Source organism: Aulonocara sp. 'chitande type north' Nkhata Bay, linkage group LG12 (assembly GCF_057382095.1).
Source record: "Aulonocara sp. 'chitande type north' Nkhata Bay isolate Kocher_YH1m ecotype deep benthic linkage group LG12, A_spYH_male_GT1.1, whole genome shotgun sequence".
Taxonomy (NCBI): domain Eukaryota; kingdom Metazoa; phylum Chordata; class Actinopteri; order Cichliformes; family Cichlidae; genus Aulonocara; species Aulonocara sp. 'chitande type north' Nkhata Bay.
The window spans coordinates 11,191,852-11,219,202 of NC_141355.1; the positions used below are offsets into that span (position 1 = coordinate 11,191,852).

A 27,351-nucleotide genomic window follows, 5' to 3' on the forward strand; every position below is an offset into this window, starting at 1 on the left:
TTCTTCTTGAGGACTCTGAGGAAGAACCACCTGTCCTCAGACATCCTGGTGAACTTCTATCGCTGCACCATCGAGAGCATCCTGACCAACTGTATAACAGTCTGGTACGGGAACTGCTCTGCCTCGGACCGGAAGGCGTTGCAGAGGGTCGTGAAAACTGCCCAGCGCATCGCCGGAGCACCACTTCCTGCCATAAAAGACATCTACAGGAAGCGGTGTCTGAAAAGGGCTGGGAAAATCATCAAAGACCCCAGTCACCCATCACATGGACTCTTCACCCTCCTGCCCTCTGGGAGGCGCCACAGGAGCCTCCGGACTAAGACCACCAGGTACCGGAACAGCTTCTTCCCCACAGCTGTCAGACTCCTGAACTCTGCCTCCTGACATCTGACCCACGTTAAACTCATGGACTGAACATACACACACCCACAATGGACAACTGTACCCTCAAACACAATAATAACATGGACTGAACCACCACTCACAACCACTAGCACTTTATATAGCCTCTGTAGAAACTATCTACACCCTCACTTATCTTAACTGCACTACTGTATAGCTCTGTGTAAATAATCATTCTGTACATTCGATAATCTTTAATCCTACAACTGTTTACAACTTGCATAGTTCCCATTTCTGTATAGCTGTATATCCCAGATTCTGTAAAGTTATTTATTTCATTTCATATTCTGTATAGTTTTTCATATTTATATCCTGTTCATATCCTGTACATAGCTTGTACTCACTACAGCCTGTACATACTTATAGTTATAGAATATTCACAACATACTTCATACCGTGTACATTATAACATACCATAATAGACCCATTTCTGTAATATACTCACATATCTATATTATTGCTAATATATATTGTAATATATCTATATCACTAAAGCACTTCTGGATGGATGCAAACTGCATTTCGTTGCCCTGTACCTGTGCATGTGCAATGACAATAAAGTTGAATTCTATTCTATTCTATTCTATTCTAACTTGAATTATTGCATCTTGCTGCAATTTGTGGCTGTAATTCTCCCTGCATGTAAGATGGAATCACATCCCCATCATCCTCAGTGGCCACCCGCAGTTTACATTTCAAATGGAGAACGGCAGCTTGTGAGCTCATGGCTGAAACATTAGAGTTCTGGTAAACCTCGTCATTTCAGGATTTTGAGAGAAAGCTGTGTTTAGAAACTGGAGACGCAGAGGACCAAGGGAAAGTGGTCAAAATTATATCACTGATGGGAGCAAGCAAATAAGGTGACCATGCCGAGGAGGTGACAGTGATGGAGGGCATAATGATGGGTGGATGAATGGTTGGGAGACAACATTAATCATTCTCCTTACCAGCCACCAGTCTTTATATTTCCTCTTTCTAGAAATATGCTCACACAGTGCACAGCTAGTGCCGGTCTCAAGCAGGGATAAATGGGGAAGCTTGCATCAGGGAGGGCAACAGGCATCAAATCGTTGCTATATCATCAACACTGAGTTTTCTCTATATCAGACTTATCAGGGCCCAGTTTAACAAGGACCGCCTCTGGTCCTGTTGGCCAACAGAGTTTCAGCAAAAACTGTGCTTCTGGCCAAAGGAGAAAAGGCAGGAGTGAAGAGGTGAGTGTAGAGACTTTAAATGTCGGGCTGTAACCGGTAAAGGGAGAGAGATGGTTGATTTGCAGATATATTGTGTTTGCTAGTAACCAGGTGGGACGGAAGCAAAGCCAGGAGCATCGGATATGGATTCAAACTGTTCTACCATGGTTTAGATAGGAAGAAAAATAGAGTATGGACATTCTTTAAGGAAAAGTCTGTGAAGGTGAAAAGAACGTCAGACAGGATCATGAATTTGAAGCAGAGTGAAAGTGGTACCACGTGAGGAAGTCGGGAGTGGCAGAGAAGTATCTGAGGGTGGTGCAGGATATGTGTGGACAGCAAGACAGTAGTGAGGTGTACCAGACTGAGCTGAATGGAGAGGATTAGAAATATATCAGTGTACATATACATACAGGGTACATATGAAAAAAAATCCCCACTCGCCCCTGTGGGCGGTCAATCCTTCAAGCTTGGGTCCTCTACCAGAGGCCTGGGAGCTTGAGGGTCCTGCGCAGTGTCTTAGCTGTTCGTAGGACTGCGCTCTTCTGGACAGAGATCTCCGCTGTTGTTCCCGGGATCTGCTGGAGCCACTCGCCTAGCTTGGGAGTCACTGCACCTAGTGCTCCGATTACCACTGGGACCACCGTCACCTTCACCCTCCACATATTCTCGAGCTCTTCTCTGAGCCCTTGGTATTTCTCGAGCTTCTCATGTTCCGTCTTCCTGATGTTGCTGTCATTCGGAACCACTACATCAATCACTACGGCCGTCTTCTCATGTTTGTCTACCATCACTATGTCTGGTTGGTTAGCCACCACCATTTTGTCCGTCTGTATCTGGAAGTCCCACAGGATCTTAGCTCGGTTATTCTCCATCACCCTTGGGGGCATCTCCCATTTTGACCCCGAGACTTCCAGGTTATACTCGGCACATATGTTCCTGTACACTATGCTGGCCACTTGGTTATGGCGTTCCCTGTATGCCTTGCCTGCTAGCATCTTACACCCTGCTGTTATGTGCTGGATTGTCTCTGGAGCATCTTTACACAGCCTGCACCTGGGGTCTTGCTTGGTGTGATAGACCCCAGCCTCAATGGATTTTGTGCTTAGTGCTTGTTCCTGTGCTGCCATGACTAGTGCTTCCGTGCTGTCTTTCAGTCCAGCTTTGTCCAGCCACTGGTGGGATTTCTGTATATCAGCCACCTTCTCTATCTGCCGGTGGTACATACCGTGCAGGGGCCTGTCCTTCCATGATGGTTCCTTGCCTTCCTCCACTTTCTTGGGTTTCTGCTGCCTGAGGTATTCACTGAGCACGCTGTCAGTTGGGGTCATCTTTGTGATGTATTCGTGGATGTTCCTTGTCTCATCCTGGACTGTGGTGCTGAAACTCACCAGTCCCTGGCCCCTTCCTTCTGTTTAGCGTACAGCCTCAGGGTGCTGGACTTGGGGTGAAACCCTCCATGCATGGTAAGGAGCTTTCTTGTCTTGATGTCAGTGGCTTCTATCTCCTCCTTTGGCCAGCCTATTACCCCAGCAGGGTACCTGATCACGGGCAGGGCGTACGTGTTGATAGCCTGGATCTTGTTCTTACCGTTCAGCTGACTCCTCAGGACTTGCCTGACCCTCTGCAGGTACTTGGTGGTTGCAGCTTTCCTAGCGGCCTCTTCATGGTTGCCATTCGCCTGCAGGATCCCCAGGTACTTGTAATTGTCCTCAGTGTCTGCAATGTTGTCTTCTGGTAGCTTGATCCCCTCCGTTCTGATTACCTTCCCTCTCTTTGTTACCATCTGACTACACTTCTCCAGCCCGAACGACATTCCAATGTCATTGCTGTATATCCTGGTGGTGTGGATCAGTGAAACGATGTCTCGTTCACTCTTGGCATACAGCTTGATGTCATCCATGTACAGGAGGTGGCTGACAACTGCTCCATTCCATAGTCGGTATCCGTAGCCAGTCTTGTCAATTATCTCACTGAGGGGGTTAAGGCCTATGCAGAACAGCAGTGGGGACAGAGCATCTCTTTGGTAGATCCCGCACTTGATGGTGACTTGTGCTATGGGCTTGGAGTTGGCCTCCAGTGTTGTCCGCCACATCCCCATTGAGTTCCTGATGAAGGTTCTCAGGGTCCTGTTGATCTTATAGAGTTCTAGGCATTCCAGAATCCAGGTGTGGGGCATTGAGTCATAGGCCTTCTTGTAATCCATCCAGGCAGTGCACAGGTTGGTCAGTCTGGTCCTGCAGTCTCGGCTGACTGCTTGGTCTGCCAGTAGCTGGTGTTTTGCGCCTCTGGTATTCTTGCCCATCCCTTTCAGTGCCCCGCTCATGTATTGACCCATGTGCCTGTTCATCTTAGCTGCTATGATGCCTGACAGGAGCTTCCATGTGGTGCTGAGGCAGGTTATTGGTCGGTAGTTGGAGGGGACCGGTCCCTTCTGGGGGTCCTTCAGGATCAGGACTGTCCGGCCTTCGGTTAGCCATTCCGGGTGTCTCTCGTCAGCTAGCAGCTGGTTCATTTGTGCTGCCAGGCGCTCGTGGAGTGCAGTCAGCTTCTTCAGCCAGTAGGCGTGAACCATGTCAGGGCCTGGTGCTGTCAAACTCTTCATACTGGAGACCCTTTCTTGGATATCTGCCACTGTGATGGTTACTGGACCCTGTTCGGGGAGGTCGCTGTGGTCGGCCCTCAGATCCCCTAGCCACTGAGCATTGCCGGTATGGGTTGCGTCCTTCTCCCATATGCTCTTCCAGTATTGTTCTGCCTCCAGCCTTGGTGGTGCTGTTGAGAGTACACCTTGGCTGGTTCTGTGGAGAACAGCTGGTTTATTCTCTTGCCTTCTATCTCTCTGGTGTACCTCCTCAAGCGGCTGGCCAAGGCTGTGTGTCGTTGCTTGGCAGTTTCCAAGGCCTCAGGTATGGACAGCTTCCTGTACTTCTTTGGCACCTTTCTCGTCACGCCTTTCTGCAATTCCGATAGTTGGCTAAACTCCCTCCGTGCTACCTTGATCTTAGCCTCTAGCCTCCTTCTCCATGGAGGGTACTGCACCTTGTGGCTGTTCAACTTGTAGCCAAGCATCTCACTAATCACTGCTGCCGTATTGTAGATCAGCTTGTTAGTGTCAGTAATCATGGCTGTAGGTATCGTCCGTAGTGCTGCATTAACATCATCTAGCAGACCTTCTGAGGGTACTTCACGTAATCTTGGTAACTGGCTACGGGGGGTCCAGGTTTCAAGCTTGGCCATGATCCTATTTTTCAGGTCAGTTCCTCTATATCGACTAAAGTGATATGACTTTAGTCTCATGAACAACATGAGCTAATTGTTATTTATTAACTAATCTTAAATGACGGTTCAGTACAGAAATGAAGCCCAAAAATCATGTTTTACTGTCCTGTGGTCTCAGCCTCAGATACTTATCAAATCGCACAAAGCTCTTGTAGAAACAAACAAACAAATGAACAAAATATGTTCTCCTTCATTTCTGTCAAACCAAGTTGTTTGACACGTTTCCAGCGGTTAGTATCATGGTTGCTAGGCAACCTGGGAAGCGCGACGGAGACTAGACCATCCCATACAGACAAACTTGCCGTTTGCAAATCGAGCTCAACACTGCCCCTAGCATCCTGGAGCACTTCCGTTGTGCTTTGGAATTTGCATGTGTTTTGGGGTTTGCATGTGTTTTGGGGTTTGCATGTGTTTTGGGGTTTGCAAGTGTTTTGGAGTTTGCAAGTGTTTTGGAGTTTGCAAGTGTTTTGGAGTTTGCAAGTGTTTTGGAGTTTGTACGTGGTTTGTCTCTAGGGGCCACCGTACATAACATCAAAGGAAACAAATTTCTCCTGCTCACATATAGCATATACATCAAATTTACATCATTCAATTCATTATATCACCTCACTAACTTACAACTACCCATAAAGGTCAAGGTCAAGGTTAACAATACAAACTCTATTAAACTACATTTTGATTGCACGTAACTTATTCCGTTAAAGCAGGGGTGTCAAACTCAAATACACAGTGGGCCAAAATTCAAAACTGGAACAAAGTCGCGGGCTAACGTTAATATTTATTGAAATATATTTATTCCTCCAGATATAAGAACTAATCTTTTCTTATGGACTCAAACACGTTTTGCTGAAAAACTGAATATGGAACAAGCAAAGCTTAATACTAAACAATATATATATATTAGCTGTATAATACCAGTAGGCCAGCTCTAATAGTAATTCGGTATGGCCAAATTTGGCCCGCGGGCCAGAGTTTGACACTTATGCGTTAAAGGAAACATTAACAAACCTTATGCCACTGTCAGCCAGGTACTAATTGGCAAAGGAAACGTACATATTTTTCACTTTAAGGCACACTATTTACCATATATTAAAAGAAATGTTACTAACAAGTAGGGGTGGGTTTTTATAATGGATTTTGTCAGGCTCAGGAGAGACTCGGAGGCAGACCGTCACTTAAGTTCACAATTTATTTACACACAGACACCAGGTGCGGATATATACAGGTGAGGGGGCACAGGAAGAGGGTCTCCGGGGAACACAGGCACGGGAAGGGGACGGGCTATGTACACAATCCTTCACTGAAGCTCAGGTAGCTCGGACTCCGGCTTTTAGCTCACCAAACGGCGATCCTCAGGCTGGCGAGAAATCTGGCACAGGAAGGAAGAACAGGTAAGTTGCGGCACGAAAGAAACTCGGGAAAAAGCTCAGCTTTGCAATGACACTGACGAGTGTTACACAATAATCCAGCGACGAAGCACTCTCAGCAGCCGCCTTAAGAAGTGAGTGAGATGAGACGATTGTTTGCAGGTGTCCGAGCCAGGGGCTGGAGCCGTCATGACTCCGCCCCGGTAGAGCGCAGTGCACGGGAGGGGAGAGAGAGAGACGCAGCACAACAAAAGCACTTGTAGCCATACAGAGTCAGCCGAGAAGGCACAGGGTCATGACAGATTTATCGATTAAAATCGATTCTGGCTTGGATAACGTGAAATCGATTCATTAAAATCCTGAATCGATTTTTTAATATAAATTTCTTTTGCCCGAAATGCCAGAATCTCTGGTGAAACCTCAAAATTTCAACAACCACCAAACAGCTAAGACAGTAAATGAGAGCAGGAACACGGATTCTGCACAAAGACGTAAACACACAGTGTGGATCCGCGGATCAGAATCAGTGAGATGTGACTTTCTCACTTGACTGCACGGACAAGGTCGGGGCCATAGCTGGACTGGCCATCGGGCATACCGGGCATTTGCCCGGTGGTCCGATGGTAATTTTTTGTTTTACGTCTATTGCAGCATTTTAAGGGAGGATTCAGGGTCACCTGATCCAGCCCTAACTATATGCTTTAGCAAAAAGGAAAGTTTTAAGCCTAATCTTAAAAGTAGAGATAGTGTCTGTCTCCCGAATCCAAACTGGAAGCTGGTTCCACAGAAGAGAGGCCTGAAAACTGAAGGCTCTCCCTCCCATTCTACTTTTAAATATTCTAGGAACAACAAGTAACCCTGCAGTGCGAGAGCGAACTGCTCTAATGGGGTGATATGGTACTACAAGGTCATTAAGATAAGATGTGTAAACAGTGAAAGGTGGCGGATTGGACAGATGCTGGCAGACGTGTAAAAATAACTCAATTGTTTGGTAGTGGCTATGGTGGAGTAGGGCTGCTCAATTAATCGAATTTTAATCACGATTACGATCTGGGTTTTCAACGATCATTAAAAATGACTGAGCCGATTATTAGCCCCTCCCTCATGCTTTACTCTCGCGCTGCTCCGTGTGGCAAATCGAGCGCACCGCTCTGCATTTCGAACACCGTCACAACAATTAAGAGGACCCGAGGGAAGCTCGGAAAGCTAAGCAGAAGTTATTTGGAGAGAAGAGTGACTGCCGTTGGTTGAAAAGAGGTAAAAAAAACTTCAGTGGTGTGGAAACATTATAGGTTCGCGGAGTCAGATGTGGATCAAGTAGACACAGTGTGTAAACTTTGCTATGATGTAGTAGCTGCACCACAGAGCAACACTGCAAAGTTCACTAAACATAGATGTTTACATTTTTCATTTATTTCTTATATTGCAAACATTTGCACTGTTATCAGTATTTGCACACTATTTTATATTATTTTTTAAAGTCATTATTCAATACATTGTTATTGTTAACCCTTTAAAGCCGGTCAGAGCAGCATGCTCCGTTTTGTGTAACTATTTTTAAATCCCGCTAAGCCGCTAAGCTAGCGCAATACATTTTTTTCCATATGAAAAACCAGAGGAGTTGTACTTACATCTTATGCCATCAGCTTGTCCTAGGTCACGGTTTCCTTCCACATATAGCTTTGCAAAAATTACATTAAAAGCGCTTGCAGGAACAAAAACATAATACTCCAGAAACACACTTTGCTGATGCGATCAGCTGTTCGTAACACTTCCCACATTGAAAAAGACGTCAACGCGAACTATCGCATTTCCTGCCCGAAACCGGAAGTGACGTCATTTTCGCGGAAAATGTAGGTTTTTACTTGTAGGCCTTAAAAGCCTATACTGGTGTTCTTATAAGTCATGTTTGACTTTTCTGAATAGTTTCTGGGATGCTTAGAACTCGAATTGCACTGCTGGAAATAGTTTATTTTGATGCACATGCTGTTTTCTTTGCAAATTTGCATCATAGGATTGTTTTTTTTTTGTTTTTCCTGCAGTATATAAAAATTGGTGTATCTCTAAAATAAATCTATAGAAGACACTCAAAATAAATTTCCTGTTGTTGCAAACTATTTTTTGCAACTTTTTTGTATTTAAAGTTTTGAGGGACAAACCTCTTAAATTTCTCCAAGTAGAAATATATGTAAAAAAAACAAAAACGATTTTCAATTTTTTTCTAGTTTATTGCACTTTTTTGCAATTAATGTAGTTACTATGGACTTAATACATACATATTATTAAAATATGGGCTATAACAGTTGTATTGATGTATAGCAACTTGAAATGCTCCCACAAATGGCACTACAACATGTAAAAAAAATAATATAAGCTCTGGCCGACTTGGTTCTATGGTAGGTCTTATAGGGTTAAATAAATATTGTCAAATAATTGTGATCTCAATTTCAGTGAAAATAATCGTGATTATCATTTTTGCCATAATTGAGCAGCCCTATGGTGGAGCTTTCACAGATTCAGTAAAATTAGCAAGTGGTGGAGGCCAGCAGGTGAATGGGGGAAAGGGGAGGCGGAGGTGAAGAGACCCAAGGCGGCTGCCAGTCCGACTGTCAGGTGAAATGAGCTTCAGGTAAGAAGGTATGACCTTCAGTCTATCTGGGTCAGATATAAACCAAGTTTAGGTGTAGTTTATTTTCGTTGTGCTAACTTTTTACAGTCAGTTACAATAACTCGTACTGTGTACTAGCTAGCATGACGGAGTTTGTATATAGTTGGGTGGGTGCTATGATGTTACTGGTGAACTTTATTTTATTCATATGGTTAGTTAGTAGAGTTGCCTACCGTCCAGTAAAAAAACGGAATCCTCTGGTATTCAAAGTTAATATTATGCGTTTCGTATTGAGCTGAAAATAAACGGGATTTGTCCCATACTTCAGCTACAATAAAAAAAAGACAAAAAGCTGGAGTTATTCTGTGTCTTTACGCTGTCAGCTGCCTCTTCTTCTCTCATTCTCCCCCCTCCCTCTCCTGCTGCTACTTCAATCATGAAACTGATCAATGATCAGCTCATCAGCGTTTCTGCCACAAGTCCCGTCTCTCTTGCTTGTTTATCTCCCGCTTTGCGCCAGAAAGAGGAAACTAGCGGAGGTCGCGTTAAACAGCAGAAGCGCCTTTAAACTTGATAAGCTGTTGTTAGAATTTATTTAATATTACTTTCTAGTATCAGCTGATGTTTGTTGGAGCCACAGCCGTAGAAGCTGCTGGTCATGTTATCGGTTTGGTTATCTGGTGAGAGGGAAACATGAAGATGAAACCAGGAGATGTCCTTACTGAATCATCAGAGCTGAACAGGTGGTGGAGAAACAGGTTTACCTTTTAGGTGACATGAATGGGTTGAAGGAAAGCTATGAACTGTTTCTGAGAGACAACTTACACCAGGATCCTTTTCTATGTAGCTGACAGCTGGTAACTGTGCAGGGGCGGGTCTAGCAAAGTTATGCCATGGGGCCAGGTAGAGCATTAACAGGGAAAGGGGGGCACAAAGAAATACTTTTCTTTCTTATTCTCATTTAAAATTTCTAGCTTTTAACAAATAATTATCCGAATCTTACAACCAAAGTTTTCATCTGATGTCAAATTTATAGAAATCCGTTATTGTACATAGTAAGTTTTTTTCAGGGTCCCAACATAATTTCTTCAGAAGAAAGTACTGTACATGATGCCAGTATTTTCCCACATTTTCTAGATACTGTACTAGTACTATGAAGCGCCTTGAGGCGACTTTTGTTGTGATTTGGCGCTATATAAATAAAATTGAATTGAATTGAATTGAAAATTGAATTACTTTGTGTAAAATGCCATCAAAAAGTCAGTTAAGTTTTATTCTTTCTCACCTGTCTTTCTGTCTCCTTTCACTTTTAAAAGGTTGCAATGTTAGAAAAAATATTTTACCCTGCCATGCTGTTTGTTGATGTGGTAAATAAATAGTTTATGAAAATATCACTAAATATGTCATTTATTATTTTTAATATTCAGTAATGGTCATGTCTCACCTCTAGTCTTCTCTGTCTTAATTTCAGGTTTCCACCATATGTTGTAGATAGTTCAGGACGTTAACTCAACCAAGCAGTCTTTGGGTTTTGGCTAAGTACTGTTTAGAATACCAGAATAGGGAGGATAGTGTAGGTTTAAGTTTATTAGATTGATACATATGTACCAACAAGACAGTGTGACATTTGTTTTCATTCAAAGGCTTTATGGTTTTTCCTATAATACCTGGTGGGCCGGTCTCTAGTCAAAATGCCCGGGCTGATTTTTTGTCCCAGTCCAGCCCTGGTTGGGGCTGAAAGCCGACAGCTCGCTGATTCTGATCTGTTGACGAGTCCGCGCTTTGTGTTTACGCCATTTTTGCGCTGATTCTAAAGCTGTTAGTTTTATCTCTCTCCAAACAATATTGACTGAACCAGCAGCAAAAGAAGAGCCAAACTGCGCTTCACATAAACATCGTCATGAATTCACTCTGACTTTTACTGTTTTGCTTCCACCATGATAATATCACACTTCATGCACAGCTCTCTCTCTCTGTGTATACTTCAAGAACAGTTTCCCGTCTAAAAATCTGTTTTCTGCATTATTCGCTTGCTTGTTACGCACCAGTCTACCGTTGTTTACAGCGCTCTCGGTCGCTGTTTTTTTTTCGTTTTACATACTTCTGAAAAGAAAACCTAATTTCTGCCATTCAATACTGAACAAATTTAAACTTTCTAAAATTATGCAAAATGCAAAACGCTTAGCTGTGTCTCTAATAAAACCGCTGTAACGTCAGAGGTAATGTTTATATGTTGATTAATGGTTTTCTTTTGTTTTTGATGTACTGCAGAATCCATCCATCCATCTTCATCCGCTTTATCCGAGGCCGGGTCGCGGGGGCAGCAGCCTAAGCAAAGAGGCCCAGACCTCCCTCTCCCCAGCCACCTCCTCCAGCTTATCCGGGGGAATACCAAGGCGTTCCCAGGACAGCTGAGAGATATAATCTCTCCAGCATGTCCTGGGTCTGCCCCGGGGCCTCCTCCCGGTGGGACATGCCTAGAACACCTCACCCAGGAGGCGCCCAGGGGGCATCCTTGTCAGATGCCCAAACCACCTCAACTGGCTCCTTTCGATGTGGAGCAGCAGCTGCTCTACTCTGAGCCCCTCCCGGATGGCCGAACTTCTCACCCTATCTCTAAGGGAGAGGCCAGCCACCCTTCGGAGGAAGCTCATTTCTGCCGCTTGTATCCGCGATCTCGTTCTTTCGGTCACTACCCACAGCTCGTGGCCATAGGTGAGGGTAGGGACGTAGATCGACCGGTAAATTGAGAGCTTCGCTTTTACACTCAGCTCCCTCTTCACCACGACGGACCGGTGCAGCGTCTGCATTACTGCAGCTGCAGCCCCAATCCGTCTGTCGATCTCAGGCTCCCTTCTCCAATCACTCGCGAACAAGACCCCGAGATACTTGAACTCCTCCACTTGGGGCAGGAACTCATCCCCGACCCGGAGTGGGCTCTCCACCCTTTTCCGGCTGAGAACCATGGCCTCAGATTTGGAGGTGCTGATCCTCATTCCCGCTGCTTCACACTCGGCTGCGAACCATTCCAGTGCGAGTTGGAGGCCCTCACCCGATGAAGCCAACAGAACCACATCATCCGCAAAAATCAGAGATGAGATTCAGCCGCCACTTGGCTGCGCCTAGAAATCCTGTCCATAAAAATTATGAACAGAACCGGAGACAAAGGGCAGCCCTGGCGGAGCCCATCACCCACCGGGAACGAGTCCGACTTATTGCCGGCAATGCGAACCAAGCTCTTGCAACAGTTGTATAGGGATCGAATGGCCCGTAGCAATGGGCCAGACACCCCATACTCCCGCAACACCTCCCACAGAACACCCCGAGGGACACGGTCGAATGCCTTCTCCAAGTCCGCAAAACACATGTAGACTGGTTGGGCAAACTCCCATGCACCCTCGAGTATCCTCGAGAGGATAAAGAGCTGGTCCAGTGTTCCGCGACCAGGACGAAAACCGCATTGTTCCTCCTGTATCCAAGGTTCGACTAGCGGACGAACTCTCCTTTCCAGCACCCTGGCATAGACTTTCCCAGGGAGGCTGAGGAGTGTGATCCCCCTGTAGTTGGAACACACCCTCCGGTCCCCCTTCTTAAAGATGGGGACCACCACCCCGGTCTGCCAGTCCACAGGTACTGCCCCTGATCTCCACACAACATTGCAGAGGCACGTCAACTAGGACAGCCCTACAACGTCCAGAGCCTTCAGGAACTCGGGGCGGACCTCATCAACACCAGGGGCTCTGCCACCAAGGAGTTGTTTAACTGCCTCAGTGACCTCGCCCCCGGAAATTGGCGGGTCATTCCCCTCATCCCCAGACTCTGCTTCCTCCTCGGAAGACGTGTCAGTGGGATTAAGGAGGTCCTCGAAGTATTCCTTCCACCGCCTGACAATTTTCTCAGTCGACATCAACAGCGCTCCGCCAGCACTATACACAGCACTATACACAGTGCAGGTAGAGCACCGCTTTCCCCTCCTGAGACCAGAATCTCTTCGAGGCAGTCCGAAAGTCTTTTTCCATGGCCTCTCCGAACTCCTCCCACACCCGAGTTTTTGCTTCGATACCTGTCGGCTGCCTCCGGAGTCCCACAGGCTAACCAAGCCCGATAGGACTCCTTCTTCAGCCTGGTGGCTCCCTTCACCTCTGGTGTCCACCATTTGGTTCGGGGATTTCCACCACGGCAGGCACCAACCACCTTGCGGCCGCAGCTCAATGCAGCAGCTTCGGCAATGGAGACGCTGAACATGGTCCATTCGGACTCAATGTCCCCAGTCTCCCGCGGAATGCTGTTGAAGCTCTGCCGGAGGTGTGCGTTGAAGATCTCGCGGACTGGGGCCTCTGCTAGACGTTCCCAGCACACCCTCACTACGCGTTTAGGTGCACCAGGTCTGTCCAGCGTCCTCCCCCGCCACCTGATCCAACTCACCACCAGGTGGTGATCAGTTGACAGCTCAGCCCCTCTCTTTACCCGAGTGTCCAGAACATATGGTCGCAGGTCTGGTGATACGATTACAAAATCGATCATCGACCTACGGCCTAGAGCGTCCTGGTGCCACGTGCACTTATGGACACTCTTATGTTCGAACAGGGTGTTCGTTATGGCCAAACTGTGATTAGCACAGAAGTCCAATAACAAAGCACCGCTCGGGTTCAGATCAGGGAGGCCGTTCCTCCCAATCACGCCCCTCCAGGGCTGTCGTTACCCACGTGAGCATTGAAGTCTCCCAGCAGGACAACAGAGTCTCCAGGTGGAGCACCTTCCAGCACCCGGTGGGGCCCCGGTAACCCTATCCCGGGCAGGGTAAACTGTTCCCTCGATATCCTTTTCATAAGGGTCTTCTGAATCGCTCTTTGTCCGGTCCCTCACCCAGGACCAATTTGCCATGGGAGACCCTACCAGGGGGCAAAAGCCCCCAGACAATATAGCCCCTGGGATCCCTGGGACACACGAACCCCTCCACCATGATAAGGTAGCGATTCAAGGAGGAGGTAATGCAGAATATTTTTATAAAATCCCAGGCCAGGAAAATCATCTTCATGTTTTTCTGTTTTGTCTTCAGCTACTTTGACACAAAGAGCATTGCGTGGCACATCCGACATACTGTTTTACATTTGTCCATGACGCACTTACCTTCAGGGTCATACTTCACATGAAGACCAAAGTAGTTCCAAACGCCAGATCTGAATGAGGGTGGGGGTCGTTCAATTTGCCATGTTGCAATGAGCTTAGCTTCTGTCTTGCTAGCTTGTGCTGCACTCAGTGGATCTGCGCTCGACAGTGCAGCCTAGGCGGAGTAAGCGAACGCAGATCCACTGAGCTCTCAACACAGACAGAATCATCAGAAGAAAAGTTGATAAAATAAATTAAAATTTTTGTATTGTTTGATACATACGCGTACCGAACCGAAAGCATTGTATCGAGCGGTTCAATATCGATACGAGTATCGTTGCACCCCTAATATGTGTGTGTGTGTGTGTGTGTGTGTGTGTGTGTGTGTGTGTGTGTGTGTGTGTGTGTGTGTGTGTGTGTGTGTGTGTATACAGTGGGGCAAAAAAGTATTTAGTCAGCCACCGATTGTGCAAGTTCCCCCACTTAAAATGATGACAGAGGTCAGTAGTTTGCACCAGAGGTACACTTCAACTGTGAGAGACAGAATGTGAAAAAAAAATCCATGAATTCACATGGTAGGATTTGTAAAGAATTTATTCGTAAATTAGGGTGGAAAATAAGTATTTGGTCACCTCAAACAAGGAAAATCTCTGGCTCTCACAGACCTGTAACGTCTTCTGTAAGAAGCTTTTCTGTCCCCCACTCGTTACCTGTATGAATGGCACCTGTTTGAACTCATCATCTGTATAAAAGACACCTGTCCACAGCCTCAAATAGTCAGACTCCAAACTCCGCCATGGCCAAGACCAAAGAGCTTTCGAAGGACACCAGGAAAAGTGTTGTAGACCTGCACCAGACTGGGAAGAGTGAATCTACAAAAGGCAAGCAGCTTGGTGTGAAAAAATCAACTGTGGGAGCAATCATCAGAAAATGGAAGACATACAAGACCACTGATAATCTCCCTCGATCTGGGGCTCCACGCAAGATCTCATCCCGTGGGGTCAAAATGATCATGAGAACGGTGAGCAAAGATCCCAGAACCACACGGGGGGACCTGGTGAATGACCTGCAGAGAGCTGGGACCAAAGTAACAAAGGTCACCATCAGTAACACACTACAACGGCAGGGAATCAAATCCCGCAGTGCCAGACGTGTTCCGCTGCTGAAGCCAGTGCATGTCCAGGCCCGTCTGAAGTTTGCCGGAGAGCACATGGATGATACAGCAGAGGATTGGGAGAATGTCATGTGGTCAGATGAAACCAAAGTAGAACTTTTTGGTATAAACTCAACTCGTCGTGTTTGGAGGAAGAAGAATACTGAGTTGCATCCCAAGAACACCATACCTACTGTGAAGCATGGGGGTGGAAACATCATGCTATGGGGCTGTTTTTCTGCCAAGGGGACAGGACGACTGATCCGTGTTAAGGACAGAATGAATGGGGCCATGTATCATGAGATTTTGAGCCAAAACCTCCTTCCATCAGTGAGAACTTTGAAGATGAAACGAGGCTGGGTCTTCCAACATGACAATGATCTAAAACACACCGCCCGGGCAACAAAGGAGTGGCTCCGTAAGAAGCATTTGAAAGTCCTGGAGTGGCCTAGCCAGTCTCCAGACCTCAACCCCATAGAAAATCTGTGGCTGGAGTTGAAAGTCCGTGTTGCTCGGCGACAGCCCCAAAACATCACTGCTCTCGAGAAGATCTGCATGGAGGAATGGGCCAAAATACCAGCTACTGTGTGTGCAAACCTGGTAAAGACCTATAGTAAACGTTTGACCTCTGTTATTGCCAACAAAGGTTATGTTACAAAGTATTGAGTTGTATTTTTGTTATTGACCAAATACTTATTTTCCACCCTGATTTACGAATAAATTCTTTACAAATCCTACCATGTGGATTCATGGATTTTTTTTTTCACATTCTGTCTCTCACAGTTGAAGTGTACCTCTGGTGCAAATTACTGACCTCTGTCATCATTTTAGGTGGGGGAACTTGCACAATCGGTGGCTGACTAAATACTTTTTTGCCCCACTGTATGTATGTATGTATATATATATATATATATATATACACATATATATATACACACACAATATATATATATTTATATGTATATATATATATATATATATATATATATATATATTGTGTATATATATATATATGTGTGTATATATATGTATATGTGTATGTATATGTGTATATGTGTATATATATATATGTGTGTATATATATGTATATGTGTATATATATATATGTATGTATATATATACAAGCTCGGGTCCTCTACCAGAGGACCCGAGCTTGAAGGATAAACCGCCCGCAGGGGCGTGCTGGGTGTTTATATATATATACATATATATATATAGTGCTATGCTCAATTCAATTCAATTTAATTTAATTCAATTCAACTGAATGGAAAAAGGAAAACATTCAAGGAGATGAAAGAGTCAGGACAGAAAAATCGAAGAACTATGCCTTGAAAAGAGAACATGCACAACAAACAAAAACAAATGTCTAATGATTGTGACAGCACTGTAGAGAATGGACTGAGTGAAATTTAATTTACATACAGAAAGCCCAGACGAAAAGTAGCACTTACACCTGAACAGAAGAAAACAAGGCTACACCAGGCTAAAGAGAGGCAATCACAGACAGTGGATGACGCGATGAAAGTGATGCTTAGCAATGAATCACAAATCTGCAATGGTCAGGAACACAATGCTAGAACTTTGTGTGGGGCCATTCCGATGACACTCATTAAGATGACTGCCTGAGGAAAAACAGAAAAACAGTTTTACTGTTAGTTACCTCAAAAGTAAATGCATATTTTGGTTTGTTTGGTGATAAAGTCATTTTTCAGTATCTTGCCACAGAGTGTTTTTTCTTAAGAAAAGTCATATTAATTCAGGGACATGGACAACAAACAGTCCAGATCTTGATATAGCCAAAAGTTTCTGGTGAACATTTAAAAGAATAATAGATCTGTTTAATAAATGTTTCATATAGCTATCATACGACACTTAAGCAATATCTGAGTTTATTCACTGGAGAGTAATCAAAAATGAAAGCTTTTTTGGAGTTGCAAGCATCACATCCCATATTCTCTACTATGTGTGCAGGTAATCATTGGCTACCAGCAGTTTATTGATCCACTGCATAAAATACACAACAAATGCTCTTTTCCCCATATTTGTGCCCAGTGTTTCAGAAGTATATTTTTTTACCATTTATAAACTATATTTTATATTTCTATTGGAAAAAAAACTGACCAGTCACTGTGTCGTTTGTAAATTTTCAAGCCTTTAATTTTCCTCGGCTAATAATTTAACAGTGACACAGATGAGTTGATAACAAGCATGTACTCTGCCCTTGCACTGGCATGAGGATCGTGGATCGATTCGATCCATGATTACAGCCGAGCGTGCCTTTGGGTATAAAAAGGAAATTCTCTCCCTTTGGGTATAAAAAGGAAATTCTCTCTCTAGGATATCCCTCATGCTAATTCACATATTAGATCGCATGCCCAGGCATTGCTCACTGACTGCAGAAGCATTATTTAGATCCTAATTGCATGTGCTCTGTGATTACATACTCTGCCCTTATACTGGTAATGGAAGAAGGTGCCCCAGGCCACTCACACATAATACACAATAATACATAGTAATAATGCTATGGTACGGTGCACATCAGGCTCTCCTTATTAACTATGAAGCCTAGACTGTGTCCATTATTATCTTGTCCATTTTAAATGATTTTCCATTTGTAGTTCAAATTTTGAAATCAGAGATGAAAATGCGCTTCAGGTTCTGTTTTTACTGTTAGACGATCTTTTTATGTTCAAGGATAATTGCTCGAAAGCACTGATGTTGTAATGAAAAGCAGGATCATTGAGGTTAGACACGAAGCTGTTTATATTTTTTCTAATGTGATGAATTCATCAAGATATGTGTAAATGATGATTCACTAAATGATTAATATGACCCAGTGATTCAGTAGCTTATAGACCCACCTTTATGAGCAACAACTTGAAGTAATCATTATCTATGACTTCATCACTCGTTCACATCATTGTGGAGGAATTTTGGCCCAGTACTCTTTACAGTGCTGCTTCAGTTTATTGGTGTTTTCGGAAATAAGCTTATGCACAGCTTCCAGCACGGCATTTCATTCTCTTGTAGATTTACTGATGTGCGTGACATCACTGTCATGTCGCATTACCTAATTTTGGCCAGACTTTAGCTGTCAGACAGATGGCCTCACATTTGACTCTAAAATGTGGTTGTTTTAGTATTTTTGTGTTAGTAGTAAACAGTAAAACATCATGTTTTATTGTTTAAGTTTACTTTGGTTTCAGTTATTTATAATAACTTTGGTTTCAAACCATCCAAATATATAAACCATGTAACATATTTGTTTAAGTATGTCACTCCATCCATGCTCCCTGAAACAGAATGATTTGCTGTTCGATCTTCAATCATACACGCAGGAGGAGCCTGTCAGAGAAAGTCCCTGAGAGCTTTACCAGATGTGTGAAAGACTTTATGCTTGCATTTGTTCCAGGGGATCAGCTAACAGCCACTGAGGGTGAAGTAACAAGGAGCCTGTGTGGCATATCAGTTACCACATGATGTTAGAGCTCAAACCTCTTGGATGAGATAAAGATCCACTGCAGTCATTACGTCTGTTTTTTGAACTTCCCACGGAATGATCAGCAGTAAAATTAAGATGGAGTCTCCCTCTTTTTTCTACTTAAGTGCTACCACAGCTTCCAGCAGATCCCTGACACACTGTTATCACGTGGTCTGTTAATCCTGTTGTTAGAACCAGAAGGTGCACTTTTCTGATTGTGCAAGTCCTAGCAGCACTTGTCTTGATGACAAATAACTCAGGGCACTTTCAGAAATTTAGACACCAGTTAAATGATAAGTCACCTAGAAATATAAAGTACATGACTTCATCAGTGGCATCACCAGCATCCTGTGCTATAAGAGGATCCCCGAACACCTTAAAGCTAAGATCTACAAGACAGTCATACAGCCGGTGGCTCTGTATGGAGCGGAATGTTGGCCAGCCACCAAGAAGCACGTGCAGATCCTCAAAGTCATGTAGGATGATACGCTTAACCTGTCTTGATCATGTGACAAACCAAGATGCCTGAATACGACTCGGAATTGCACTTACATCATGTGCAGTGAGAAAAGCCCTCCAACTCAACAAGGCCACCGACCACAGGGATGAGCAAAGAAGCGGTGGATGGTAGAGTTGGATGTCTCGAGATCGGTCTTGGTCTCGAGACCACTTTTACGTGGTCTTGGTCTTGTCTTGGTCTTGCTGTCTCGGTCTTGCTGTCTCAGATCGACATAGTGGTCGGGAGAGCCATGACACACAACGTAACATTTGATAATGTGTCGTGCGCAAAAGCATCAGCTCTAAGAGCCGTGCTTAGAGAGTGCTTTGTAGTGAATCCGAAGAGTCGACTCCCATTGAGCGAGACCCGGCTCCTCACTCAATTTCCTTTCGCTGCTCAGCTCTCACACAGTGGCTCAGCTATGCTCCAATCCCTCCATATTGTGGCCAATCACATGCGAGGATATAGGATAATATCATTATGTGAAAAACAGAGAGGGTGAGTGATGCAACAGTCAAGTTGTCTGTCCTCTCAGTAAGTGAGTGAGACAGTAGACAGCGGTGAAGAGGACTGTGTGAGTGCATCGCAAAAACACATAAATATGCCTGACACCCGTAAGCGAAGCAGCATCTGGCTGCAGTTTAAAGACTTTTTTGTCTTGGTCTCGTCTCGACTTTGTCTTGGTCTTGACTCGGTCTGTCTTGGTCTTGGTCTTGTCTGGGTCTCGATACCCTCTGGTCTGGGTATTGTCTTGGTCTTGGTTTAGGGGGTCTTGACTACAAGTCTAGTGGATTGGCGCAATCACCGAAGACATGCGCGCAGTGAATCTCGCCCCAGAGGACGCCTGACCAATTCAAATGAAGAAGACAGAGCCATGCAGCAGACCACATGCTGTGAAGACGCTAGGAAAGAGAGAGATGACCTCATCAGTGGCTCCCAATCTTTTAAGTTTGTGCCCAGTGCCTAATATTACACCCCGCGTTCTCACCCACTGGGGCATGGGCACAGTATGTCTGTCTTCTGTCCATTGGCACAGGTGATTGTTCTAGGGTAGTTGTTGTTTTCTTTCAGCTGCTCCTGAGTAATTCTTGTGGTGGGACAGGATGGCATTGTCGGGCTGCGGGAGCCCACTACTGTTGGAACATGTCACACACAGAGTATAGGTCTGAGCAACAGTCTGAGCTGTAGGCAAAATATAAGCTCCAGTCAGAATTTTAAAATAGAATTCATCATACAAAACACTAACATCAAAGGGAAACAGCTATGGTATTTGATGCTTAAAAGTTAAGGAGAAAGACAATCCAGGATCTCTTGCAGAAGGGACAAATCATACAGTTGGACAACAGGGTCAGCTGTGCCACAGGCTTACTACACACTCAGCAGCAAGTCCTGGTCAGCACAAAGAAACAGGAAAACGCAAGTACTTAGCTGAATCTTGGTTGTACAACTCATAAAACCACAAAATATTTTCTTCTATAAAAATACAGTTTTTACCCTGAATCTGTGCTATAGAACTTACCTGCACAAAGATCTAGGAAATGTCAGCAGTGGTTGTAACATTACAGTTGCTCACAGCAACTGTGAAACACACACACAAAACCACTCCCAAATAAGTGGCAGTTTCCCACAGAAAATATGGAGGTGACTTAGTGTACAGGTGATATCAGTCTACTGTGATAAGGGACCACAGGTTTTCCCAGCACAATGCTGCATTGTAACAAGGTGATCAATGCATTTCACTACAGTCATTTATCAAGTGGTTATAGGTGCAATTGATGATTGAAATGTGGCTGCACACATTCTCATGTGTGTAATTGAAACTTATAGTTAATTAACTTGTCGAGTGTGTGTGATTTTTTCACCCTGAGGTAGACTAGTGTACAGTCAATAACAGTTGGTCTTGTAACATGAAGTCAGGTTGCTCCTCTCCTCCCATAAGTTTTGGCCAGAATTGATTTGTTTTCTCTTCCAAGCAACTGCATACAGCATCTGTGTTTCCAGAACATTTTCTACCATTGCAAGAAAGCTGAAAGCAGAGAGAGAAATAAAAGAGAGATATAGATGTATGGATTCCCATGCTCCAAAGGTTAACAAAGGTTGATCTGTTTGTGTGTATTATTTATTACAAATAAGAACTTTTTCCAGAACTTTTCTGGTGGAATGATAATTAGAAAGATAGTATACCTTGTTATGTTACCATTAACATCAGTGGTTTAAATCTGATATTTAAAAAATACACTAAATGTCTCTGTTTTTATATTAGATTTTTATATATTTTTTGCAGTCTGGGTAGTTACATAAAATGATTGGGACATCATTTTGACAGGAAGATAAACTTGTGTTTTCTTCAGTCTTATTAATTTACACCCATATTAAAGAAGAGGATATAATGGCAAGTACTGTTAGTAGAATGTGTTTCATCATAAGATATTCAGAACATTGTTTGATCTTTATGCTTACTTCTAAAAGCTGAAGACTAAGCATTAGCATTACAACATAGAAAAGCAGTATTTTTAATTTAGTCTAATTAAATACAGCCAAATCACAACAACAGTCACCTGTAAAGACCCCACACTAACACAGAGAGTTACAGTACAGACACCAACCCTTTTGCCTGAACCTTGCAATCTTCATCTCTGATCATCTTATTTTGATGTACATTTTTGAGTAACATTCAGTTGTGTTCCTCCTCCACGTTTTTTTACTCAAGTCAGTTTTGTGGACATCTGTTGGCAGCTGTAGAGCTGCTTCCAACATTTACACAGACTGTCCACTTCCTTCATGATCAGGATCATGGCTATTGGTTTGCTTTCAGAGAGAGCAATCGTCATAGAAGATGGCTTACTGCCTAGCAAGAGAGCATCTACAGTGGGGCAAAAAAGTATTTAGTCAGCCACCGATTGTGCAAGTTCCCCCACCTAAAATGATGACAGAGGTCAGTAATTTGCACCAGAGGTACACTTCAACTGTGAGAGACAGAATGTGAAAAAAAAAAATCCATGAATCCACATGGTAGGATTTGTAAAGAATTTATTCGTAAATCAGGGTGGAAAATAAGTGGGGGAACTTGCACAATCGGTGGCTGACTAAATACTTTTTTGCCCCACTGTAAATTATTTTTCGCATCTGAGGACATCTAGAGCCTTTGTTTTTAGGTGTCGGCTATAACCATGTTTAACTTACAGAAATATGTTAATTCAGATCAGCTAGTCCAGTTTGAAAGTGACTGTTGAGGTAAGACAAAGTTTGGAGTAAGCACTTTATTTCTGGTCAGTTGTTTCTACTGTATGTACAGTTCCTGAATAGAGATACCCTTTGTGACTCCAGCTAACAATGATACTGAACTCTGTTTGAAAACAGTAACTTATTGATTAGAACCAAATGTATGAAAAAATGGCCTCTTGGACTTATATCAGTGTAAGAAATACATAAGATGGCAGAATGCATCTTTTCAGAAACATTCATGTGTGTTAACATTTTAGTTTGACTGCATCCGAAAGTGGAATACAGTATAAATTCCAGGCGGCCCACATTTATATACAGTCTATACCTTTTTATGCCAACTCAGTATCATATCGAGTCATTGAATGTATATATTTTAAAAGAAAGTATTTTATAGGTTTGCAAAACTCTCTTTAAACCCTCTATAAATGTTATTTCTAAAAAAGAAAAAGTTACTGTTAATTTTTAATGTGTTTGATTAATTATCAGCATAAATGCCATTTGTTTTCAGTCCATCACATGACATTACTATGATCCATGAATTTGGCCTACCCTCTGAAAGGACAAAATACTGTATGTGTATGTGTTTGCATTGAGCGCCCTCATGTGGTAGAAGTGAATTCAAGGACATTGATGAGTGTGAACAAATTGAGAGACATGGCAGTTCTTTGCATAGAGGGCATCTTAAAACCTTTAATAAGTCAAAATTAAATACAAATATGGAACAAATTTCCTGTAGTACAAAGAGTTTACTAACACGTGACTTACTATCCACAGAATGTAGCAGAGAGAACAACAAGTAAGACTGCAGTTTGATGTCATTGCTACAGATGAAAGCTCGTCATCTTAATCTCAACATGGGCTTCGGATCCACGAAGAGAGAAACAGATATGTAAATAATTTAAACCAACCTGGTTTAGTTTGTCAGCTCTGAAGAGTTATTTGAAGTTCACACATCACATCGACATAGTGTTTATTCTGTTGCAATAACAGTGAGGCAGTGTGGCATTTCCTACAAGTCAGTATCGCTGATACAGCATAACATCAATCGGCTCAAATGTGACTTTGTTCCCCAGCCTGTGAAGGGTTTTTTTTTTCCTTTCTTTTTTCCCCCTCTATTAAACAGTTCAAGCTATAAGCTGGACCAAAACTGGACATGTCTATGTATGTCTGCATGTGACATTTAGGGGATGAAAAGGAAATGTGAAGCCCTTTTGTTAATAAGAAATTTGAAGTCCTGGCTCACATCAGGTCGCACATTTTGTAAGATTAAATATGAATGTCCGCATAGTGCTTGCAAGGCTGCATCTATGAGCTCCGATCAGCGCACACTGGAGGGTCACACAAATGTAGCAGCTAATTCATTTGATGCTGCAGTTACACATGCAAAATGTAATCTACATAATGTGCAATAATACCAATGTATTCTAAAGAGAATAACAGAGGAAATATGTTTCTGAAATAACCAGAAAGCAAAAAAAGCTGCTGAGGTCAGACCGCAGCTGCATCTTGTCACCATCAGCTAACGCATGCTTTTAAACTGTCTCAACATATAACTTCTTCAATAAATAAAATCTATGTATTATTAAGATATGGTTAACTCACACACACTTCAAACTTGAGCACAGCATCAAAATTAGATCACACACACTCATATGTTTTATACTATATCAAGAAATCATAAAAAAATAAAATGCTGGTCTACAATATGAACCAGTAATACATGTATTTTTTTCCTACTGACACATCTCATGCACAGAGAGGTATCAGTGTCCTTTGACAGATTTAAAAACATGCCGATGTGTTTAGGTGCAGATGCCAAAAGCTGCGAGTTACAATGCGCTGACCTCGTTTTCCATTAAAGATAACATCTAACATTCACTAGTTTATGTATGTAAAGAGAAACATTCTTAAGTCACTTAAGTTTTATCACATCTAGTAAAGGGGCCTCGTAAAAGAAGGATAATAAAAATGCTGAATTTTAAAAAATAAATAAATACACCGCACAAATCAAAAGCGTCATATTGTGAGTTTGAACTCACAGAAAAGCACATTCTCATCCTAATGGGATCGTGAAAACAAAACAAAAAAAACACTACAGGTACAGGCACTTCTTTTTTCTGTAAAAAGTAGGTCAGTTCAAACCTGTGAAGAAAGCCAAAAATAGGATAATATTACAACATCATCAAAAATTTGCTCGTTTAATATCTCAACTCGGATTCCAACCCAAGATTTTCGTATCTCACTCAGCTCCAGTCTCCACACGCCTGTGTCTGAGAACAAAGGTTACACCCATATGAAAATACAGCAATCTTGAAGTTTTCTGCATCTAATAACCTCACAGCATGAAGATTAAATCATTTAAGCTAAATAATATCAATTAAACGCTACGGTTTGTAACTTAAAGTAGCCTGTAAGACTATGAGACCCTCTGTGACAAAAGAACTAGACGGTGAGACTCGAAGAAACACAAAATGACTACAAGCAGCGTGTCCATGTACTCATTACATCTCAGTGCGTGACTGTTTTATGCATGTCTGTGTACTCTTGTCTCTCTTTGAGGTGGGTCTTTTTTTTTTGTCTCTGTACACATTTTAAATTCCCCTATGGGAATTTTCCATCACTGAAATTATTTTTCATATCGCACTGTCGTTGTACTTGCTGATTAAGTTTGTCCTATCTTTTTGACATTGAAAACCATTTCAAAGCAATCTCTTCTGTAGTTATTTTACATCTATTTATGTTTTACATTATTTGTGGAGTCATCTGGTCTTTGTAGTTTTTTTTTGCATCTCTCTGTGTCTTTGAAGTCATCTGAATCTCATTTTATTCATTCAACATATCTGTTTGTTCTGGGGCTTCTTGTGGGGACAGTTATTTTCTTTTTGTGGACATTTTTTATCTTTAAAATTGCTTTGCATCTCGCTGAAGAGATGGCTCTTTGAAGTTGTTCTGCATCTCTTTGTCTCTCTTTGTAATTATTAGGTCTGTTTTTAGTTATTCTGCGTAGTCATTTTCCTTCTTTTAGATCGTTTTAAATCTTCCTGCAAATATATCTCTCTTGAAATTATGTTGATGATAGGTGATATCATTTTGTAGCCATTGGTCTTCAGGATTTTTCTTTGTAGGTCTTGTTTTGGAATAGTAATCCATCTCCCTGAATCTGTTTATTCTGCATCATTTTCTCTGCATATCTTTGTAATCCTTTAGTCTTTGTTGTTTGATCTTTGCAGTTATGTACTCTCTTCAAAATAGATTTGCATCTTTCTGTAGTTGTTGCTTTAAATCATTTTTAAATCTCTTTGGTGACATTCTCTTGATTTAGCTACTTATGGTCATTTTCCCCAGCTTGTGGTTTTGAATCACTTTGTACTTATTTTATTAGTCTGTATCATAGTAGTTATTTTCTCACTTTGCATCACTGTATTCATGTTTCAGTGTAGTTTTGTTCTGACTTTGTGTTTCTGTGATCACACTTGATGTACTTTCTGTACTGTTAAAGGTACTGTTCATAGAGAAAATCATGTTACCCACTAGCTAGTAGGGGGCACATTTCCTTTCAGTGTCACCAGTTTCAGTGATTTGTCTCATCCCATCTCAGGAGCTTTTGAGAGTTTAACAAGTAAACTGTCCCAAGTATCACATGGACGAACTGTCACAATATTAAAACCACTGACAGGGGAAGTGAAAAACATTAATCATTTCTTTACAATGTAATATTCAGCTAGAAAAAAAAACGTCCCATTGGCTGTGGATGCTATTCTAACATGTACTAACCAACTGAACAACGTTACAAACCAAGCAATCGACATCAACTGGATTAGCTAGAACAAACACTTTTTTGAAAAAGCCAGAGATTACTATCAAAAGATACTTATAGACTTTTTTAGAACCTGTATGCAAATATATGTTTATTTTTAATAAAATATGTTGCATTTCCATTTGGGCAAATCAGCTCAACTACCATCTCTGTTACTGTTTCATGGGCAAACAGCACACTGCTGCAAGCTACTGTATCTTCCACAGATCCAACATTAACTAACCCTGCAAATAACAATAGAAATGGAACAGTGTACACATGAACACAGACACTCACAGACCGAACGTTCGAGTGAAATACTGCATTCAGAATTCATGGAATTCAAGCAATGCCCACCACCACAAATGATTATCAATGAACACAGGAGTCTGAGTTGGAGGCACAGAATGGGGAAAAAAAAAAAAAGCAAACCAGTTTGAAATTCTACTGCACTACAAACTGTGTGCACAGCTGCGCAATATTCTGTAGGCTACATGGGTGTCACACTGTTACAGTTCCTTTAACAGTGTGACAAACTTGACTGTAAAGAAAGAAAAAAAAAAACAGCTTACCAAATGCTAGGCAATAAACTCAATAAAGAGCCTAGACCTTGCAATGTCTGTAAGTCGTTCAAAATACAAAGCTACGGTGTCACTGGTCTAAGGTTCAATATTTTCAGTCATTTAGGACAGGTTTTGGTGTTGCAAATTTAAGCTAAATGCTTAAAATAAGCTAACAAATTAGCATTAGCTTCAACATGAGCACTATAGTGGACAGTTGGTTTGTTTTTTTCTTTTTATAGCTGCTCTACCAGAATTTTTATATTAATGATTGGCCACAAAACTACATGTCATATAAAACAGCTCGATTACACAGTTTTAATTCAGTCACACCACTCTGATTCAGCCTGTTCCCAACAGCAGGCAGTTGTTTTCACTGCCAAACCTACTGTCTGAAAACAAATTAAGCTAACAAGATAGTTGGTAGCTAGTTTAGCTAGCTAGCTAGCTAACAAGCCACAAAAACCTTTTTAAGAGTTGGTGGAGACAAAAACAGTACTAAGGAGATAAAAATTATTTTTACCACATCACCAAGTTGTCAGACACATGTCTGGAAACTTAAATAAAACATTATCAGCTAAACGAATCTCCTGTTGTTAAATCTTTTAAGGGTTGCCAATAATATTAGATTTTTAAGGAGTTTGTAAAAAAACTCCTTAAAAAAACGTACACTTCA

General features: G+C 42.5%; 1 protein-coding gene and 1 pseudogene across 2 annotated transcripts in view; both read right to left on the reverse strand.

Moving 5' to 3' along the window:
• Window positions 1-1,483: 1,483 nt before the first annotated feature.
• LOC147316973 (uncharacterized) lies at window positions 1,484-3,498 on the reverse strand (annotated as a pseudogene).
• A 19,497-nt stretch (window positions 3,499-22,995) lies between these two features.
• LOC147316974 (TNF receptor-associated factor 2-like) overlaps window positions 22,996-27,351 on the reverse strand; it is a 38,531-nt gene continuing 34,175 nt past the window's right edge. For both annotated transcript variants that reach the window (XM_086313527.1, XM_086313526.1), the window contains one exon: window positions 22,996-27,351. This exon is cut by the window's right edge and continues 639 nt beyond it. The gene's annotated coding sequence lies outside the window, so the exon portion shown is untranslated.